This window comes from Pteropus vampyrus, unplaced genomic scaffold (genome assembly GCF_000151845.1).
Source record: "Pteropus vampyrus isolate Shadow unplaced genomic scaffold, Pvam_2.0 Scaffold55, whole genome shotgun sequence".
In the NCBI taxonomy this organism is placed as follows: Eukaryota; Metazoa; Chordata; class Mammalia; order Chiroptera; family Pteropodidae; genus Pteropus; species Pteropus vampyrus.
In genome coordinates this window covers 5,682,242-5,695,758 of record NW_011888836.1, presented here as the reverse complement: position 1 = coordinate 5,695,758, position 13,517 = coordinate 5,682,242, and positions in this window count along the sequence as shown.

The window sequence follows — 13,517 nt, the reverse complement described above, 5'->3', positions numbered from 1 at the left end:
GTGTTCCTTGGCTCTCCTGCACTTCTTCAACAAGGCTGGGGGAGTGAAATGAAGGAATCTCCCTCCCCTCCTCACCAGCCCAGGGGGTGGCAGAGATGGATGGGGAGGATGCTTGAGAGATACCAGTCTGAATTCAGCTGATTGTTTTAAAGAACAGGTCTGGTCTAACAGCAGAAGAAAATTATTATCCCCTCATTTCCCCCCTCCTCCCTCTTACGGTTCTCATTACTTTGAGTACTTTCTGGTGGGTTGGTAGTTGTTAGAGTTAATATGCTTTGATCGGGAAATGAATTTTTCTTATTGGGGCTTCCAAATGATCTTATTCTGCCCCCCCCACCCCCCATGGATGGTCTCAAATGTTGCTACTTCCAATCCTAAGATGCCATTAGGCTTCTAAATCTCTTTTTTTTTACAAAGGGGAAAGAATTCTAGCTTTCATGAAATAAATGACAAGGCACAGAAGGAGGAGAGGGCTTCTTGAAGCCTTTCCTAATACTGTGAACTCCACTAATCTTAGCTTTTTCAATGAAACTTTCTTACCTGTGATCGTATAAAGCAGAAATTTGATAATTTGTTCCAAACACACTATCTCAGTACTCCTCCCCCAAAGTATGACATACATAAAACAAGTCATTTCTCAATAGGGCGTGTGTTTACATAGATTCTACACCCCGGCTTAGAGAGTCCTCGGACCCATTACCGTGGGTTGCAGAATTTATATTCTCTGTCACCCGTGGCTGATTTTAGGCCATCTTACATAACCGAAGGCTTGTCTGGGATTTCTCTTCAGAGTCACTTCGTGTTGTTTCCTGGTGCCTATGGGGAGGGTCAGGAAAGCAAAGGGAGCCATTCATTTCCCCCTGCAAATAAATTAACTTCTTGCTCATGGGAAATGTTTTCCCCAGTCCTTGGAAATTTGGTGTAATTATAGATCATAGATAAATTAGCTGCTGGGAGGGCAATACAGCAAGACTTTGGTGGCTATTCCAGATTCCAGGCTGCTTTCAGTTTGGGGCAATGTAGTGGCTTTGGTACAGTAAGTTCTATGTCCCAGCATTGTCTACGAGGTCTTTGGATCCCCATGGCTCTGAGAAGGAAATAATAGGCGTGTATGTGTGTGTGTATGTCGGGGGGAGGGGACCAAATATTCATTCAGAATAAGGTAGCTAGCTAATTAAAATGTGTTGATTCCGGGTTGAGAAAGCAGATCAGTTTGGCAATGCTAGTTATCTCCTGTTTGGAAACTCTTATGGACAGCAGATATGAGTTGGATTATTTTAAATGAGAAACAAATAATAAATTTGCTAAACCAAATCTTTGAAAACAGGGTCTCTGGGTAAAAATTCAGCACCTACAGGCCAACTTGAGGCCTCGAGATAGGTTTGTGGGGCTGAACCTTTAGCTGTAGCTAAAGCAGGGCACCTCTGCTGTGATCTCTGGAGGTGACGACAAGTTCAGGGACAAGATGCTAGCCATCTGTAGGCTCTGCTGAGGGAAGGAGTCATGATGTCTTCAGTTGTTTCAACTGTAAGATACTAGTAGACTGAAAGCCTGAGTAAGTTCATAGAAACTTTGGATAAATAAATTATAGTTGGTAGTTCCAAATAGCTTCTAAAGGAGAGTTAGAATGCTGCAGGTGCACGTCGAACCTCTGAGGTGCACATCAGAGTGAGTAACCATGCTCCCACCAAGTGCTCTATGGCATAGGTCCCCAACCCCCGGGCCGCGGACTCGTACTGGTACCAGTCATGGGCCTGTTAGGAACCCGGCTGCACAGCAGGAGGTGAGTGGCAGGCGAGTGAGTAAAGCTTCATCTGTATTTGCAGCCGCTGCCCAGCACTAGCATCACCACTTCAGCTCTGCCTCGAACCATCAGGCATTAGATTCTCATAGGACCACCAGTCCCTAATGCCAAAAATGTTGGGGACCGCTGGTCTATGGCATCTCCCTAGTCTGCCCTGGAGAACTAGCAGGACAGTTGGTACTCATTGTTCTTCCTGCTCAGTAGCTATCACAGAGAAGTGACCATTCCACAGTTGATATCGTTATTTTAGTTAAAGAGATACTTATTTTGCTTTGTGGCTTCCTTTTTTTTTTTTTTAAAGAATGAACATTTTAAAAAATGGCTAAAATATAGTAATTAAAGATGAAATGATGTTTAATTAGTAGAAGGGCTTATGTTTCAGTCATCGGTGGTCCCCTGTGGTAAGATAATCATCTAGATATCCTTTTTGGGCAAGTTATTTTCTTTCTCTGGACCTCAGGCTCTGCAGCAACCATAAAATGGAGAAATCAAGCATTGTGGTCTGAAGGTCCCTGCCATCTGTGTTTGCTGCCCACAGTCCCATGTGCAGATTATAGGCAATGAGGTGATGGTGGGTCTGAGGTCTGGTCGGGTTCTCTGAGTCTGAAGCCTCCGCAGGGCCTTCTACGATTGGGAAAGCTGGTGGGACTGGAATTTTCTTCTGGTTCCCTCACCTCCTCAAGTTTAGACTGATGGAGGCCAAGTCTTCCTGTTGCCTTAGGCCACAGGCAGTGAGAGTCCTGGTCATGTTTATGAACACAGGGGCTTGGTGAGAAGTGCTGCCACCCCCTAATGCAGAACCCCTTGACAGAAAACTTATACAGCGATATGGACCCAGACCGGAAAATGGAAACGTCTGGCAGCTGAGCAGTCCGCAGAACAAGGAAAAAACAGCTTTGCTTTGCTTGGCCCATTGCTTCAATATCTTGTAGTTGGTTTTTTATTTCTTGGAAACAACCAACTTTTCATTGTTGTTTGCCTTCTGTATCTTCTCTTTAGCCATTAGAGAGTTTTCTTCCCTGTCTCTCCACCCCTCCCCTGGCTTTTACTCTTATTTTTGTGAATTTTATTCCTTTAACACTCCAAGAAATAATAATAGCAAATACTATTACTATGTGCCAATTTCTATACGAAGTGCTGCATATATATCAATTTATCTAATCCTCATACTAAGTGAATGAGTTGGTGCTATTCATTTTACAGATACGTCTACAGAGGCACAGAGAAGTTAAATAACTTGCCCAAGGTTACACAGTGGCAGTCTGGCTCCAGAGCACACGCTCTTAACCACTCTACCATATTGACTTTTCATCTTGATTTAAAGGGGAAGAAATTGAACACAAAGGGGGAGCCAGAACTGTCCGAGACTTGAGGATATGGCCTTTCTCTCTCCCCTAGCATCTCAGAAACATACAATTCCGATTTGCAGTTCAGGCATGCCCAGGTTGAGGAAACGTCATAAGTGTATACGTTTCTTCTACTTACAGGTTAAGTATACCTAAGGTAGTGTGTAGTCGTTAGCTGGAAAGTAGTGAGTTTGGAGATGTCCTATCTTTGAGTAATTTGCTTCTCTCCTTTTTGTGTAACTTTAAATAAGGCTTGTTATCCTCTTACCTAGCTCAAACGATTAGGGTAAAGCATTCTATGAAGTTTAAAAAGCTGGAGAAATTATCAAGAGTGGTTAAAACTGAATACCGTAGAATACAAGGAATACTTCATTATGGTGTAAAATCTTTCTGTGCTTGGTTGTGCCAAAGAATTGTTTTCAAGAACACTTGTGCAAGATTTTGGCACTGATGTCTTAGGCCTTATCTTTTTAAATAAGTGTTTATTACTGCTTACGTCATTGTTGCTATTATTATTTTGATGTGTGCATTACTAATGATGCTCTCTGTCAGTGTTTCTCAAACTTCTAGATGCACAAGCACCACACAAAATGTTTGTTAAAAATCGAAGAGCCCCTGACTCCTTTCCCAGAGAATTTGGTTCTGTAGGTCTGTGTAGAGCTGAAGAATTTGCGTTTTTGGGCCTTTGCATTAATTAAAATTTCTCGAATGGTACAAAATTCAAAAGTTATAAATTGGGATATAATGAAAAACAATTGCCCTTTTTATGCCTGATCCCCACCCACTCTGTTCATTCTCCTAGAGGTAACTTTGTATCTCTTGTATTGATCATATGCATTGACTATAGATGCATATGCAAGCATATACAAGTATATATTTTTATTTTTTTTACATATGTGGTAGCATACTGTACACATTGCTTTGCATTTTGCTCTTTTCTCTTAGGATATTTGGGTAGTTCATTATTTAATTGGTGCACTATTGAAGAAAATTTGTTTCCAATCTTTTGCTATTTAAGCGATACTGCAATTATTTCCCCACATCTATGTTATTTTACTCATACCTATGGGATGAGTTTCTAAAAGTGGCATTGCTGAACCAATTTTGATTTATATTGGCAAGTTGCTTTCACAGAGGTTGTTCCAATGTGCACTCTCCCAGCCAGTGCTTGTTTTCCCTTAGTCAAATGTCTGTTATCAAATACTCTGATCTTTGTCATTTTTGCATCTGAGTTTTGTTTTAGCATTTATCTTATTGTGAATGAGGTTGAGCATCTTTTCTTATGATTAAGAGCCATGTGTAGTTCCATTTATGTGAACTCTATGCCCAATCCTGTTCATATTCTCTACCTGTTTTTTCTATTGGGTTACTGGTTTCATTGATTTGAGAAGTTCTTTGCATATGAAGGAAATTAGTCTTTTGTCTGAAATATACTTTAAACATATTTATTCCTGGTTTTATTTGATGTTGTTTATACTTTTTAAAAAATGATGCCGATCTTTTTAAAAGGTAATTCGATTTATCACTCTTTTTTATGACTTTAGAGTTTTGTACAATATTTAGGAAAGTCTTCTCCACTGCCAAGATTATTTTTAAAAATATCATGTTCTTCTAGTTCTTTTCTGATTTTGCTTTTGAGGTTTACCTTTTGTTTCCATCTGGAATTTCTGTTTTGGTTGTTGTAACATGTAGAGTATATATTCAACCATTTCTTTTTCCAAATTGCAGTCTGATTGTTCCATCATCATTTCCTGAATTATTCATTTACCTCCCACTGATTCAAATGGGAATTAAAATATATGTAGATTCTCATATGTATATGTATTCTTGTATAAATTCTTATTTGGATGTATATTTAATATACATTTTTATATCTATTTGGGTCTATTTCTGGATTTTTCTATTCTATACCAATGATCTATTTATTCATGCTTCGATACCAAATTTCTTCAACTATTATATTTTGCAATATAAAGGTTAGTCTCTTCTCGTTAATTTTTTTAAAAATAAGAATTTGTTCACTATTTTCATTTATTTATTTTTTCCATACAAATTTTAGAATCAGCTTGTTTAGTTTTTAAAAAATCCTGTTGGTATTTTTATTGGAATAATATTAAAATTTTAAATCAACTTAGGGAGAATTAATATCTTGTTAAGTCTTCCCATCCAAGATGAAATATGCCTTTTTATTTGTTTAAATATTTTTTTGTCTCTCATTAGCATTTTAAACTTTCCTTCATGTAGATCTTGTGCATGTTTTCAGTTAAGTTTATTCCTAGGTATTTCATACTTTTTGTTGCTAGTATATCACTTCTAATTGGTTGTTATGTATGCTAACAGTATATTGAGTTTGTTTCCCAGAATCATTCTGACTTTTCATATCTGTTTTTTTCAGTCAATTTTTTTTTTTGTTTTCTGGGAGAATATTCAGTTTCTATTTGCACTGTTGTTGTCTTGGGTGTTGATGAGAAATTGTGCTCTTGGTGGTGTCTGATTAAGGAAATACATACCTCCTAATGCACTTATTCACTTAAATCATGGATTTATATAACTTTGGAGATGGAAAGGACTTTGCTGAGGTGCATCTGAGGAAACTGAGTCTTAATAGGTTAATTCCTGCTGGTCAGTAGAGAACCTGGGTTTCCAGACTCCTGGCTTAATGACCTAGGTTCTGGGCTAGGCTGAGAGGTCACTGCGTGAAACTCAAGAATAAAACATTGTGAGCAGAAGCTTGTCCTTTGACAGAAGCTGGCAACTTGCTACTCTGAGTATTTCTTCATTAATCAGTTTAGGAATTAACAAACTGCCGAGACTTGCACCAATATGGTTTTCCAAAGATTTTGTATGTCCCTGAATACGAATTCTGAGTTACCTCCAGGGAGTAGCATAAATGACCATTAGTCTCCAGTGAATCATCAGGCTGCATTTGCTGGAATAAATGAAAGCAGTGTGAGAGCAGGAAGTCAGGACAAACACCTACACTTGCTAACCACATCAGCTTTCCTTTCTGAGGCCCTGGAGATCAGTTATCACCAAATGGACAGATATACTCTGTAAAGTTTTTGCAAGCTTCACAGCTTACAAATAAGAGACTGCATTCTTCATGCTCCCCTCTTGTTGAATCTGGCAGTGGGAAGATCTCTGGCTCTAGTGAACTGGGCAATGACCAGTAGCTGGGCTGGCTGCGACATTGATGACTCGAGTTGAATGAACTTTATAAACCCACTATACTTAATTCAGAGCACCCTTTATTTTGATAATACAAAGCATCTCGTTCATGGAAAATCATTGGGGGCAACTGTTGGGTATTATCTATCAGTTATAAAGCCATGCCAAATACCATTTGGTCTGTGTGGAACACAGTGGCATGGTTTACACAACATTTAACATTTCTGTAACTCTTTTCATTCCATGTATTCTCTCTTACACTCTTATTATTCTTCGTACTTTTGCCAGGACTTCCTTGTCGTTTATTCTATTCCTCCATTTACATTTTGTCGATGACTTGAGTCTACAACAAACATTTCTGACTCTTTGATACTACTAGATTTAGTGGTGGAATTTCTAGTTAGGTCCTTCCAGGAGAAATTCCTGAAGGTGTTTCCTCTCCTTTACAAATGGGTGAGACATTCTTTTATTTTGAAACTGACCACAAGAAGCCTTTGATTGGTAGTTATACCTTGGATCAGTGGAGGGAGCTGCTCCCAGTTTAACCTTCTTTCTTTGACCTCTTTGAAGCATGTGACATTGTGGCCCACTCCACTTTTTTCAAAACTTCTCCTTTTGACTTGCATGATGTTATAGAAAAGTCAGGTGTGATGGAGTGGAAAGACTGTGGACTTTGGAATCTTGCAGACGTGGGTTTCAATCCTGACTCCACATACCAGTTCTGCGGCTTGACCAAGTTACTTAATCTCTCCAAGTTCAGTATTTAAAAATGAGAGCCATATTTCCAACTCATAACTCATCAGCCTTGAAGTCTTACTCAACTTCAGCTTTATGAGGGGTGGAGTGGCATTTGTAATTCTGGGCAAGGTGCTGGCACAGTGCCTTCACAAGATAGACACTCACTAATTTAGACGCTTTCTACTTTTCATGTGCAGCTTAGAAAAACATCATTCATTTATTCTCCATCTATTAGAAATCTCTAGAGAAACTGAACCACATATAGGTATATATGTATATCTATGTACATATATACATTTTTTCTGTATGTATATCTCTCTATATATGCAGAGAGAGATTTATTTTAAGGAATTGTCTCATGTAATGGTCATGGGGGCTGGTAAGTCTGAAATCTATGGAGTCAACCAGCAAGCTGGTGACTTAGGTTGAGGTGATGTTGGAATCTTGAGTCTGAATTCTGCAGGATGGTAGTCTAGAAACTCAGGCAGGATTTCTATGTTGCATTCGTGAGGAGGAGTTTTTCTTTAGGAAACCTCAGTGTTTGCTCTTAAGGCTTTCCACTGATTGGATGACACCCACTTACATTATGGAGGGAAATCTGCTTTATTTAGTCTACTGTTAACATTAGTCTAATTTTAGTCACATCTAAAAAATACCTTTGAAGCAATATCCAGGCTGATATATGACCCAAAAATTGGATGCCATAGCCTAGCCAATCTGACACATAAAATTAACTATCACATTTCACAAGCTTGACTATTGGTACTTAGGAACTAGACCTCAGTCTAAGGTTAAAGGGCTTAGTTAAAGTGGATGTTGTGATGACACAGCTTGGAGGGGGCCTTAGGGATGTGTTGGAACTCACTCAGGATCAGTATTCTGTGTTGATTATTTCTCAGTGACTCTCTTAGGATTCTTAAGACAGGGTGGGGTAGGGCGAGGTGGTGGTGATGGAAGGAGTTTTGTGGAAGGGTCCTGTGCTGAAATGTAGGAGCTGCCCACTCCCACCCACTCAGCTCTGGGCTTGGCTCATAGTCTATCTGTGTGACCCTGGGCAAATCACTGAGCTTCTTCTTGGCCTTAGCTTACTTGTCTAGAAAAGGCGACATTTAGACGTGATGCTCTTTCAGTTCCCTTCTCACTTTTTAAAATTGGGTTTCTCTGTTCCTCTTGGTGCACGATTTGCAGAGACTCATAAGAAATTTATGGCTTGTGATTGCTTCACTTTTTTTGAAGTGGCTCCGTGTTTTCAGATAGCATTAAGAATTGACATCACATGTTTATTGACCAGAAAAGTGATGCCTTTTCATTTCTGTGATGTGATGATGTCATTTATCTAGTTAGCACTCAAAAGGAGTTTTTTAGATTGAAGAATATTTTTAAAAAGTATGTGTCATTATAAAGACATGTTCACAGCAGAAGTTCCAGGGTAATGATAGATAGAGTCCTCCTTTCCCTCTGAAATCTCTTTCTTGAACTTTAGGGAACAGTAGAGTATATTGGAAAAAAGCAAAGCTTTGGAATAAGATAGATCGTGGCTTAAATCCTGGCTTTTTCACTTACCAGCTGTGTGAGCTTGGTCATAATATTCAACTTCCCTGAGCCTCAGCTTACTCACCTGTAAAATGTGGGTAATGGGATATCTCACAGGGTAGTTGTGAAATGAATAAAATGTTTTCTATGAACTGCCAAGCATAATGCTTGACACAGAGTAAATCTGAAATAAAATTTTTCTCCCCTTGGATTGTATCTGAAGTTCTGGAGTCCTTTAGAGCCACTAGTTAGTTTGAGGCAAGAGACTCACTTTCAGAGATATTAAGAAATCTATATGCCTTTAAAAAAAACCACATTAGAGTGTGGTCATCTTCTGAGCTTGTCATACATGAAACTGGAGAGTTAGGCTGTAGTACTTTGCTTTACTTTTAAAACAGACAGTCTGTACTCTAGGAATGGGCAGTTCTTTCATTCTCGGAAGAAGTGATGAATCATTACAGGAAATGTTATTTTTTTCTCAAGTATCTTACCAATAAAAGTAATTCAAATTAAACCTGTAGTTGAGAACAATTTTGGGAGAAGTCAGTGTGGAGATGGACATTCCAGGGCTGGAGTCAACATCTTTGTATTTGTTAATCCTGAGTTTTAATTCCTGTCACTTTCTCTCCAAGGCTTCAAATGTCTTGTATATTGAAAAAAAATTAATTAGGATATAACTTTATGTCAAAATTCTTAGAATACCATCAGTGATAGAAATGATGGTAAGTAATGTTCTAACTGAAAATAAGCCTCTGTGGGTTGCTGGAGAAAAGGTCTTTTCCAGCTGTAGAAGACAGCCTGGAAGTGCTGCTGGGAGGCCGAGGCCTCCCCACACTGCCCTCCACAGGGGTGAGCACAAGGCTCTGACCCCCTCTTTTCACAGCATCATTTGTGTTGGACCCAGATGTAGTCACCTCCTCTCTCCACCCGGTTTCCTTCAAGACCTAAATTGATGTTAATTACCGTTAACCAGTTTCTTTCAACTGTTCTGCTCTTCAAAGAAGATAGGTTCTAAATTATCTTTTTCTTTAGTTGTGGCTGGGGGTCACTTTACTACATTCTAAATGTGATTTTAATTGACACTCTCTAAATAGCTGCAGTTGGGACTAGGTGTCACCCATGCCCTTCAACTCATTTCTTCTTGGGTTGGTTACTATAAGCCAGCCAGATCAACACAGCCACTTGTCTCAACTCCACTTTCACATGGAGTAAACAAAACCGTTTCTGACTAAGGGCTTTTAACAGAGCTTTTAACTAAGGGCCAAGGGTTTGGAGCTCCTTGCTCTTCTTTTCCAAAGTGGAAAGACAAGCTCTTTTTTCACCTGACTCTTCTTTCCCTACAGTGGATGCTTCCCTATGTGTTAAGCCTGAGCAGCACTTTCAAAACTGGTCTCTGAGGTGACATTTACACGGTGAGAGAACGAGTGAGAAAAGAGAGAAAGAGCATTAAAGATACTTTGAGTGAGCTGTTTCTGTAGAGCCTGTGCCCTGTGCTGGGCTGGACAATAAGAGGCTGTAGTTTGTTGCCTGTCCAACAGCTTCTTGTCTGTCACCTGGGGCTGAGGCCACGGGTTGGCGGCCAGCAGGAGGGAGTCCTCTGTTCTATTCATTCACCTGATCTGTCTCCCTTCCGGCAGTGGAAAGCAGGGGGGTCCCTGTGGCCCAGCCTTACTCTCAAACGCAGAAGGTTGAGACGGAGTCCTGTTTGCACATTCTCTTTCTGAAGTTTTGCTGCTTGCATTCCAGCAGGGTCAGGAAACAGGAAACCAAACAAAGGAAAGAAGTACGAGGGAGAGACCTAAAGAGTCTAGAAAAGATAGACCCGCAAATCTGATCTAGTAATTGGCTGATTCTGTTAACTTCAGGTAGAGTAGGCAATGGGAATAAAGAAGACTTTTTAAATGAAATATTTTTATTTTAATGAAATCTATAAACAAAAGAGCATATATATTACACATATTCAGTTTAATGAATAATAATAATGCAAATACCCAGATACCCACTACCTGACTTAAGAAATAGGGAGTTACCAGTGTTGAACTCCTCATGGAGCCGAGGGGCATTTTCAGTTACCTGTGGCTACTTAATTCACAGCCAAATGTCTGAATCCACCACACATTTACATTTAAATATGTCAAATTATCACCTCTTTTAGCATTCTCCAGATAAGAACTGGTTTTAATTATTTGAAGGATTCCCTACTTCTCTAAAACCTTCTCATTAGCCTCTCTCCCACCTCAGCCACCATTAAGGATTTCCCTCAACTTTTGTCTGTCAAAAACAGGTTGATAATCCTTATAAGGAGACCCATTTCTGTGAATAACATCCATTTAGCTACCTTATTCTTCCTGAATTCTGCAGATATTAGAGCCAGGGATACTCACAGAATTAAGGAAGCAGAAAATGCCTCCCTTTGCAGCACAGATAAGGTGCTCATATTTTCAGGTCTTTCAGGGAGCAGGGATGGAAGACAGTAGGTTGCAAGTACAATTTTCCTCTCTTTAATACACAGGCACTGAGGCTTGCAACAAAGATCTCTTCTCCTTTGTCTGGTCTTTTCCGGAGGGATATTGTAGAATGATTTCATCTGTTCTGCATGAGTGACCTTGGGAACTACAAGCTGAATGGATGAATGGTGTAGGTAGGTTTGATCATCTTAAGACAGACACAGCTAAGAAGCCATTTTGAGCAGTACTGAATGTCTACCTGCCGCTGAAGGTCAAGAAGCATCTTATCATTGCTCATCAATCAAAAACAGACTGTGATGATGCTGTCCCCCCTACACATCATTGCTTGTGTGTTATTTCTAAATCTATCATTTTCTGAGTGTCCCTAGACACTATTTCTAGGATTTTTAGGTACCTTCCACCCTACTCCTTCATCGCCCACTGGGCTGAACCTGGACTCACTGTCAGCTCTCCTGTCTATTATTGTTGTCTCCTCCACAGAGCTTTGAGAATGATCTGAATGTAAGACCAGATAGACCTTAAACTGTTTTCCTGGGCTTTGTTTCAGAGTGGACCTCTCTCTTCCTACTCTATTTCCCAGAATTCCCATGATCTTGTACTACCAAGTGGAGCTTTTTGGTCCTGGACCCAGATGAACTTCTGGGCTTGGGGCTTTTTGGGGAATGTTTTTGGATTTGATGGGCAAGGTCCAGGCAGAAGGAGAAGAAACTTATTCCTCTCTTGAAAGTTCATGCCACTTTGCAGAAGGCTAGTTCTGAGTGCCTTAGTATGAGGCCTTGTCCTGAATCCCCCACAACTTATAGAGGACCTCAGAGCCATTAATGATGACTAGAGGATGAGGTCACTAGTGAGTCAGGTGGAGGCTTAATTGTCAGCTAGGAGCAGGTGATCTTGACCTGTGGCCTGAAAACGTCTGGATTTATTTGTGAAATTTTGTATGTGTGTAGCTATGTGCATTTTTCTGGAGAAAGGTTCATTGTTTTCATCAGATTCTCAAAGGCACTTGTGACCCAAAGTAGATTAAAAATCAGTGATCACTTCTGATTGCTGATTTGCAATAAAATAAAGATATAGTTGAATTTTTCATAAACTTAAAATTATAAGAATTCTCTTTATTCTGGGATTATTCTCATTCGATTTTTTTGGTATAAAATATTTCATTTATGGGAGTTGGTGATAGTGGAATAGTAACTACAGAAAACAGTTCTTTCTAGACAAATAAAAAGTTTATAACAACTCCAATTACGATTTTTTTCCCCTTGGCCTGTAATCCCTACCTTCTGGAAACCACTATTCTAGAGGATTGCATTATATTTGCACATGATTTTAAAGTGTGCTGTTGAGTATTACTCTTCATCCACTATCGCCTGTACATGAGAGGTCTTTTATTATATACAAAGCTGATTTAAAGAAAGAGATGTGTTAAAAAACAAACTGAGGCATATTACATTTTTTAAGAGTTTATTTGAACAAAAATTGATTTGAATCAGGCAGCACCAAACCTGAAGTTGTTAGGAGCACTCCAATGACAGGAGGCAGGGTCAAGACTTTTATAGAGGAGACGCAGAAGCAAAGCAAGGAAGTGACTTGATGGGCTATAGCTTAAGCGGTTGTCTTTTTTGGGAAAACCTAGTTGTGACTGGTTGTCCTTAGGTTCAATTCCTTAACCTTGAGGCATTGACAGGCTTTTGGTTTATGTAGGTCACTAAGGCATCAGAATGGCCTCCTTGTTTAAGTAGTTAAACCTGACTTCTCCTGGTTCCCAGAAAAGAAAGAAGGTGGGCAAATCACCTAATCTTCCTGGGCCTTAATTTTCTTATGAAAATGAGGGAGTTCAGCTGGGTCCTCTCAAAGTTCTGTCCGAATCTAATATTATTTAATTCAAATGAATACATCTGAGGCCAAGTGGGAAGGGCCGAAATACAGACTAGAGCCTTGAGGGAGAAGATCAAGGGCAAAGAGAGAACCCTGTTTCTTGTTTTGTTTTTTTTTTCCCAAAAACTAGAGTGAAAGAAAAAAAATTGGAATGTATTTAAAATTTGCAAAAATGTGTGGCTTTGTCTAAAAATGGTTAATTTATTTTTTATACAAAGATGGGTAAAGGAGAAACTGATAGAAATCAGATACAGGTTTCCCCTGCTATCTAAAAATAGTTTCCTATGAAACCTTTCGTAAACCGAAATGGCATAAAGAGTATTCCCCTTTCTAAAAGTTCACGATACGTCACTTCACTTTTATGAAAAACCTATATTAATACACTTGTTTTTGCTAACCAAAAGAAATCTGAAGAGAACTTTCACTTTTATAAAAAAAGATTTTACCTGTATAACAATAAGGATAACAGCAATGTAAGGAATAATAAAAACAGTTATTGCTCATCTCCTTGAGTGCCAGCTCTGAACTGACTTCGCATTCATGATCTCATTGAATCCTGAAAGGCAGGTTTGATCATCTTGTGTT